The sequence below is a fragment of the Pelodiscus sinensis genome, chromosome 16 (assembly GCF_052426305.1).
Source record: "Pelodiscus sinensis isolate ZL-2025 chromosome 16, ASM5242630v1, whole genome shotgun sequence".
NCBI classification, from domain to species: Eukaryota; Metazoa; Chordata; order Testudines; family Trionychidae; genus Pelodiscus; species Pelodiscus sinensis.
In genome coordinates, this window is record NC_143067.1 from 2937186 (window position 1) to 2946379 (window position 9194).

General features: G+C 44.5%; 1 long non-coding RNA gene across 1 annotated transcript; it reads left to right on the forward strand.

The window, feature by feature from the left end:
• The first annotated feature begins 153 nt into the window (after positions 1–153).
• On the forward strand, positions 154–7210 carry LOC112543878 (uncharacterized). The gene is made up of 3 exons (XR_003087158.3): positions 154–823; positions 2315–2470; positions 3199–7210. It is a non-coding gene; the product is annotated as an uncharacterized LOC112543878 (long non-coding RNA).
• Positions 7211–9194: the final 1984 nt, after the last annotated feature.

A 9194-nucleotide genomic window follows, 5' to 3' on the forward strand; every position in this document is an offset into this window, starting at 1 on the left:
GAGACCGTTGCTCCTTGTTCTGCCATCTGCCACCACTGAGAACAGCCTCTCTCCAGCCTCTTTGGACCCCCCCCTTTCAGGTAGTTGAAGGCTGCGATCAAATCCCCCCCCCCCCCCCCCCCCCCACACACACACACACACTCTTCTCTTCTGGAGACAAAACAAGCCCAAATCCCTCAGCTTCTCCTTGTAAGTCATGTGGCTCCAGCCCCTACTCATTTTTGTTGCCCTCCGCTGGACTCTCTCCAATGCATCCACATCCTTTCCGTAATGAGGGGCCCAGAATTGGATGTAATACTCCGGAAAGCGAAGGTCATGAAAACAGCACCTGGTAAAAAACACCATTCAATGAGAGTTTTCCACAGTTTTGGCCTGATCCCCTAGTCCTCATAGACTCTTATTATGCCTGGAGAGCACATTTGCTGAGTAAGATGGTGTTCGTCTTATAAGGTCGCTTGTCAAACAAAATCTGCAGTTTGTGGTGCCGGCATCTTAAAGTACCGTTATTAACAACCTCCCTTCGCCAAATTAATGTCCTTTCATGATAAGCAGGCAGCCTCTGCTAGGTAAAGGTAGGTGAACACTCTATTGTTACCATCACAATGACATATGTGATTGTCCAGCGTCTGCAATGGGGTAGGCAATTGAACACTGAACAGTGACATTAGGGGTCATTGTTAGAGATCATTCCCCAGGATAGCTGTTATCGTGTTTGCTTTCCTCCGATACAGTGGAAAATCACATACTTCACTGTGTTTGCTGCATTTTACAAAGAGCTCGTAATTGTGTACTCCACTTGCAATTGAAAGTTCCTTCGGATAAGGTATTATTTTGTTTTCTGCCCCCATAAATCATAGCTCCAAAAAGGATTCATCCCATTTATAACCACCCTTGTGTTTATAGGTGTCTCTGATTTACATACAATTTTGGAGAATCAAGGATGGTAGTTTCATAAATTCTTGTCATAATGACATCTGATTGTGTGGAATTTGAGAGGTAAAGAGGTTAAGACTAGCTTTTCTTTGACAAATTGTGTGTGTGTGTGTGTGTGTGTGTGTGTATGTGTGTGTGTGTGTATTAGTGTTCGAGCTGGTGAGAAATTTTTCCCACAAATTACTTTTAATCAGATATGGGCATTTTTCATGAAAAAAATGCTGACCTCATCCAAAATTCCATTTTCTGTGCCCTTTTCTCTGAATTTTAAAGCCTGTATCATTGTCATTTTGAAATCATTATGAAATTTGTTTACTAACCCCCACATTCTCATACTGAAAACTAAGATTCTTCAGTAAACCAAAAAGAAATCAAAAAAGATTTTGGAAGAGATTTTTAGGGAAACATTTTAAATCTACTTTCAGAAACGTATACAAAAAAAGGACCCCCACAGAAAGGAAACAACTTTCGTCCGATATTTTGAACTTACTTTTGACCAGTTCAGATAGTGCAGAGATGGGAGAGTCAGCGTTTGTAAGAATTTCTCAGATCTGCTCGCATCGCTAAATTTATTTAATTTTACATATTACAAATCAGCTAGATTGCCCACACAAACACACGCATTATCTAGCGTAGTGCATCTTGTGTATGTTTTAGAACATAGATGAGAACAGCAAGGAAAACGCATGTGCATACGTTTATACAAATGCACACAGAAATTCTATATGAGGACTGTTAGAGGCAAAAATCTTCATCTCTTTGCAAATTTCTTAGAAGGGCTTTGCAAAAGAACTTCAACACACCCATCCCGGTGATGCACCGCACATCCTAGCCACACAGTCCTCTCAGGTGACTCTTTCAAGAAGGTATGAAAGTCCCATTCTTTCACCGGAGGATGCACAGAATTGAGGGTTGTCTGGTTCTGGGGAGACTTACTGTATAATATCTGAAATTGCTAGACATTTGAAGACAGAACTGTCTTTCTCCTTTGAGTATTGCATCTTAAGTGCCAGCCAGAGATGATTTATACATGCTCATCCTTATTATGGGCTACACATAATAAAGGCATGATAGAAATCATATCTGCATAGATTCAGGCAGTTCCAAGAGAGCTGCTGCCAGCTTTGTTTGACAAGACACTCAATCAAGTGAAAAGGTTCAAAATATTCCAGGAGGGACCTCCGTGCGTTTTTAAAACCCAGCATTTGTATCCAGATGGCCTACATGAGAGTAACATGAGTACTTAGTCACCCAAAGTTGCATTTCATAAAGAGGAAAAATATTTTGAGATTGGCGGCCGGTATTATAAAGTCAACATTTTAGTTGTTTTATCATTTCAATATGCTCCAATGCATCCTTGTGTGTTTTTCCTCCCCAAAAGGCTGAAAGAAAGGATGTAAATATGATCCTGGAGAAAGGAGATGATAATGTGCTTTATACGTCGTTTCATAAATTGGATGGGGGAGGCGTTTCCCATGATACTTTTTAATACCTTTAAAATCTCTCCTAGAATCTCAGTTGGTCTTTGCAGTGCAGGGTGAGTTTCCAAAAATAGATGCTTACAGAGGACTATAGCACTTGGGAGAATTGTACAGAGAAAGCAATTAAAGCAATAGGGATTCACGTTCCTTAGAATGCATCCGATTTTCTGTGGAATTTTCCAATGTTTCTGTGAGGGCCCAATTCTTCCAAACATGAGTAATCCCACTGCCGTCAATATACCTACTCAGGCCATGTCTACGCTAGGAGATTAGTCCGAATTTACTAAGTTCGACTTCTGGGTACCCGATTTTACAAATTCGAATGGCATTATTCCTCAGGAAAAACAGGACTACAGGGTTCAATTTCTGCAGTCCCTTATTCCGGAATAACGGGCTTGGGAGTGTGGGCATAACACTTATAAAATCGACCTTGGGGGGAATAATTTCAGACTAAGGGCCTCATGTAGTCCAGGTCTCACAGAAGTAAGGATTTACTCAATCAAGCAAAAAGGTTAAAAAAAATTCCAGAAGGAACCCTCTGCGTTTTTAAGTCCCAAAATTTGTACCCAGACAGCAGAAACCCTACATGAGAGTAACATTCGTATATAGTCACTCGAAATTACATGCTATGATCAAACAAAATGGGATAGTTGCCCGCCCTGAAAGAACAAAAGGAAGATTCCATCTCGGCCCAGCTAAAAGTTTTAGAGGGGGAATTTTTTTTTTTTTTTTTTGGCCATCCCTGAAATACTTAAACTTCCTCCCCTTCTCCTCTTTTCCTTAGGACTCTGGGATAAACTAACACCAGAGAATGTCACTTGGTACAGAATGTGTTGCATGTTGGCCAAGCAGCTGAGCTGTAAGAAAATGCTGAAAAGTAAAACATTCACTCTTCCTGCTCTTATAAAGCTGACAGTTTGATAAAACATTTCGAGGTGTAATGTTCAAATCGGGGGTGAATTAAAAAATGTAATAATAAAGTTAAATGTAAGTGTTTTAACGTATAATTCTTTGGAGAGCTCCGTTTTATGTCGGACCAGCAATTGAAGTAGCACTAGTCATTATTAACGGGAAGAACAGATAGAGTAGCTTTAAATCACTAAAGTAATAAAATCTGCACCAAGGCTAGCACCTTGAAAGGCTCTTGGAGAGAAGATAGCATACACATGCAATTAAAACGATGCTTATAAAATACTAAGATGTTAATTGGGTTTGGTCCCAGAAGCCCTAGCAATACAGTATGTCAGAAGTTAGCTGGCTTGAAGTTTAAAAAGAGTGGTTTAATTTGTACACCTTGTCCTAATTACGGAGCTTTCTGCAGCCTGTGTATCTGCCTGGTTTATTGTCGCTTGGAGCTTTGTAAAACAAACACACGCCCGTTAATTGGGCTATTGCAATGGAAAATTGGGCTGCAGCACCGAAACCTTGCTTGCTCGAGTGGCGTTATTTATTTATTTATTTATTTATTTTTACGGCTGGTAATGAATGCTGCCGGAGTGTCAGGCCAGACGGATTTGTAAGGTGTGCGGTTTGGAACTCGGTTCTCCCGCTGGCCCCCAAAAGCAGGCCATACAGGGAAAACAAAGACTAGCGCCGCACCGCCTTGCTGAACCAGTGGACTGGAGCCCCGGCTCGCTGATTTATGTCTTTCAACCCCCTCCCAGCCAAAAAAAAAATATTCCAGGCGGTCTGAACGCTCCTGTGCCCACATGAAAGAAATGGGAAGGAGAGATTACCGGGGTTCTTTCACGAGCCGGTCTGCTTTGAGGCGCACCTGATGTGAGTCAGGCAAGGTCGTGGATTTTTCTCAGAGTCCATAAATAAATATAGAATGCCAGTAAGGTAGAAGAACAGGGGGATACTGCTGCTCGACTTCTAGTTAGGACTGTCTCTTTGGGATTCATTTGCCTCTTTTGGCAGAGGGTCATTGGCTTGTATTGACAAAGGCTTTTTCCAAGCGAGTCAAAATCAGGATTTAACTCGTCCCTCGTTTTTAGACACATCCGAAAAGCGCTGGAACAATGCACCGGCTTTGCCGCCAAGGAGTCTGATGCGTTTTCCAGTCTCTTTGCTGTTACCCCAGAAGTCACTGGAATGAGACTGATGTAAAACTTGCACAAGTGGGAGGAAAATCAGGCCCTTTGGAACCAAGCTGCAGGTGAGAACAGCTCAGCCGGGTGTCCCAGAGGGCAGGGGGTGCCGCAAAGGTAGCGTTACACCAACTTCTCTGCTCCCCCCATATTGTGACAGGGTGGGGCCAGTTCTGCCTACCCCCCAACATCATGCTCGGTGCATGATGTAAAGTGAAGATGCTTCTTGGCAGGAGAATTTGCTCCCTAGGTCTGATCTGACTCCCTCGGCCAGAGCTTTGGGGACTGGATGTGCGTGAAAGAGAAGAACTGAAAACACAGGCACCCCGTCTCTCTGGCTCATTGTCTCCAGGGCTGGTATCCAGTTCCATTTGTTGGTGACAGGGGCGCGCATACATCTCTGAATCCCATCAGCTGAGGACTTGGCCTGCTTCCAAAAGTCCAAGTCCCTCTGAATCAGATCTTCATCTGTCCAAGGTACAGTAAACTCTAGGATCCCGATCTTCCTAGGTATTTATGCTCTTTAAATTAGGGCCAACATTCCCACTAATCTTTTCCATCCATGTGCGGATTTTTTCCATTCATGTGCAGAATAATGTTTTCAAGTGCACCAAGGCAGGTGTGAATGTGCACCACTGATAAAAACAAAACTTAGCCATGGGTACTCTGCTAATCAGCTGAGTAGCATTTGACTGTCTCCTGTGTGACCGCACAAGCGCCCCACTGACAGAGAACACCGGTTAGGAGCTTAAGTGTTTTTCAGGATTTGAATCCCAGTTACTAAGGCCTGATTTACAAAGACAGGTTTGTGGGACTGCGTGTACCAGTGACTCATTTGTGCATACCAAAAGGTATGTATGTGTAATAGTGGCCAGTTAGGTACATGGCAGGCCATTTTCTTCAGGCTGCAGGACACACCGTTTCGAGAACAGGGAGTGGCCGTGCAGTCAGAAAGGCCAGGAGGTTTGGGGACAGTTGTTCTGGAGAGATGCCCATTTGGCGGCACAACAATTATTTCATTATCCGCCATGACCTCCATCCTCGACTCCTCCACTGAAGGGTTTCTATTTTCTGCAGCAAGCCGGAGCATCCCACATGTTAGCCACGTGTGGCTCTCTGGCCGGTTGCGGGCGGCTCGTTGGCTCACAACATTATTTACATTTTCAGAATTATGTGGCCAGTTCGCTACTAGTTTGCTAGTGGCTACTGCTTCAGAACCAGTTGGACACCACAGGCCCAAAAGGAAGATGCGGCCAGCTCTGAAGACATGGAGTATAAGCCATTCCCCATGTGCAAGGGGTACCAAAGATTAGACATAAGAAGCGGACCTCCTCCATGCCAAGCCCTTATGACAGAGGGGTTATTGCTCAGCGCCAAAAGGGGCACTGCATTATTCTTATTTAGGGTTCCTGAGGGGGAAAGACACAGTATGCAAATATTTACAAAGCTGCACTAGCTGAGGATCTGTGGTTCGAAATCCCCAAACCAGCCCTTCCACCCTGCACGAGTAAGCAGGTTACTCTCAGGGAATTGTTTATAAAGTCAAAAGCCAGGGCCTCAACAGCGGCACTTTATTCTCTATCCCCCAGTGTCTGCCTGCAGGGGCCTTACGCACCATTCAAAGGGAAGCTGCTCACACTTTTTCCAGCCCTGGGGAAGAAATGCGCTTGCACGCTTTCAACGTTTATGATATTTACATGAACTTTCCCGTTGGTCCACCTCATAGGAGTGTTCTACTTTTAATATACGCAGTCCTAAACTGACTTCCTTTCTCCCGGGTACCAACTTCCCTTTAAGGATGTTGGTTGTGGGAAGACAGGAGCAAGGCGATCCCAGAGTCAAAGGATACGTTTGTGGGTGGGGAGATGAAGGGAGCATTTCTCCGGGAAGACTTCCTCACGGTAGCATCGGAGAAGCCACCAAGCTGCGACAAATGGTTCTTTGTTTACACAAGAACCAATTCCAACACCCTTGGCTCCCTTTCAGCTTAGTCTCAAGTGCGCTTCACATTATGCAGAATGCTTCAAATGCCACTTGAGTCCGTTAAGTGTGCTGCTTCCCCCACCAATCCATTTGTTGGCTCCATGCTCTGTAAATAAGCTTAGTTTCAGTGGCTTGGTATGGTAACTCCCAGCTTCTTACAGGTGTTTTGTGTGGCTTGAACTTCTATCCACTATTAGACAGTTACACTAAGCCAGGGTTTTATGGAAAATACGAAGGGATAAAGAGAGTATTAATTACCTGGGTGAGGGGATGGATTGCACCCTCAGCAAGTTCCCAGATGACACTAAGCTAGGGGGAAAGGTAGATAGGCTGGAGGGTAGGGAAAGGGTCCAGAGTGACCTGGACAAATGGGAGGATTGGGCCAAAAGAAAATCTGATGAGGTCCAACAAGGAGAAGTGCAGAGTCCTGCCCTTGGGACGGAAGAATCCCAGGCATTGTCACAGGCTGGGGACCGGCTGGCTAAGTAGAGGTCAGCAGAAAAGGACCTGGGGATTCCAGAGGATGAGAAGCTGGAGACGAGTCAATAAGGTGCCCTTGTAACCAAGAAGGCTGAAGGATTTAGACTTATTTAGTTTACAGAAGAGAAGAGCGAGGGGGGATTTGATGCAGCCTTCAGCTACCTGAAGGGGGGTTCTAAAGAGGCTGGAGAGAAGCTGTTCTCAGTGGGGGCAGATGGCAGAACGAGGAGCAATGGGCTCAAGTTGCAGTGGGGGAGGTCTAGGCTGGCTGTTAGGAAAATCTGTTTCCCTAGGCGGGTGGAGAAGCCCTGGGCTGGGTTCCCTAGGGAGAGGGTGGAATCTCCATCCCGAGAGGTTTTTAAGTCCTGGCTTGACCAAGCCCTGTCTGGGAGGATTGAATTGGGTTTGGTCCTGCTTTGGGCAGGGGGCTGGACTCCATGATTCGTGAGGTCTCTTCTATGATTCTCTGATTAGTGGCTCATATTTACCCTTCCCTCCATCAGATCAGTGTAAACGGATGTACAATGGGTCTTTCGTTTGTCGTCCTCAGTAAGGTACCATATGCACCTCGTCCCCACTTAAACTAAAAGATGGATGGCTAAATTGTTTCACCCTGGTGTTTTTAATTAATTAGGTCTATGCCATAGAAGGTTTAACACAGTCGTTTAATTTAGACTTTGCTCGGTGCATGATGTAAAATCCAGATTTATGACTATTTTTTATCCATTTTTATTGTTATGACTCAGACGCTCATATAAAAAGACGACTGCATGTTGTAGACTTTAAAAAGTGATTCCCTGTAGGTACTGTAAAGTATAGGGCCTATCATATAACCGTGTTGTGTTTATTGCTGTGTTTTGACGCAGTGTTCAGACACCCAGTGAATGATGTCAAGTAGAAGGAACCCTTAATTTTGCAAAATAATAAAGTTCCTATTCTCTTTAAGTAACTGTGCTACTGTATCATTCCACTGAGTCTGTGCTCAATTCATCTTTAGGAACCTCAGCAACAGAAGAAAATAACTTTCTACCTAGAAGACGACCCTACCACATTCTGTTGGCAGTACTTTTGTAAAAGACCCCCAGCGCTGTAATCCTGGTGAAATCCATCAGCCTCCCCCCGCCACCCCTAACCCGGTTAACGACCGATTTGTGAATTAACAGCTGCTGTCATTCGCACAGGGAGGTACCTGGTTTATAACAGCAATACCTAATCGTGGGGTGGGGTGGTGGGATCAGTTACAAAAGCCAATGCATCGGTGTGGCAGTAATGCTAAGTGTTGCCATGTGAGAATGCAAGTCTCAACAGTGGGGGCAGGCCCCGACTTCACGGAGGTTTTTTCCCGTGGCACGTTTTTGACATTCTGATGGTCGTTTTGTAGCATTCCAAATTAAAGCTGCTTTCAAGGGAGCATCTGAGAAACGACCCCATATTTTCCAGGAAATAAAGAATGTTCTTCTGGGTCACATTGCTTACAGTATGTCACGTAAATCTGCTCCATGCAATTTAAAAACATAAGCTTACCCATTACAAAGATAGCTTCCCCAATTATCACCCCAAATATCATTATCTCATAGACACTAACCTCCCTCCACCCCCGTTCTAAAATCTGATTTGTCTATTTTATATGTGTTCACTTTTTTTTATTCTATCCCTTCGGTATATATGGTCATGCCAATTTTCTTCCACAATTTGATCTGAGGAAGTGGGTCTGGCCCACGAAAGCTCATCACCTAATAAACCATCTTGTTAGTCTTTAAAGTGCTACATAGTCCTGTCCTTTCTTTCAGCAAGATCAGACTAACACGGCTACATCTCTATTACTATTCTATAAGCTTGTGCGGCACTCAGAAAGTGTAGCAATAGGGGCCACAGGTAGATAATCAGTGATCCTGGCAAATACAGGCTGATATCCCTAAATTTGGGATCAGGCAAAATGATAGAAACTATAGTAAAGGAGAGAACTATCAGACGGACGGATAAACACCAAGGCATGTAGATTAGACAGATAGGCAAAGGCAAATGAAGCCGCGATTTAAATGATCGCAGCTTCATTTACATTGACATGGCTGCCGCGCTGAGCCGACAAACAGCTGATCATCCTTGTGGAATGAGGTTTACTGGGGCTGCCGACAAAGGGCTTTGATGTCGACAGGGGGAACGTCCCGACTAGCGCGCGAGCCGACAAACAGCTGATCAGCTGTTTGTCGGCTCAGCGCGGCAGCCA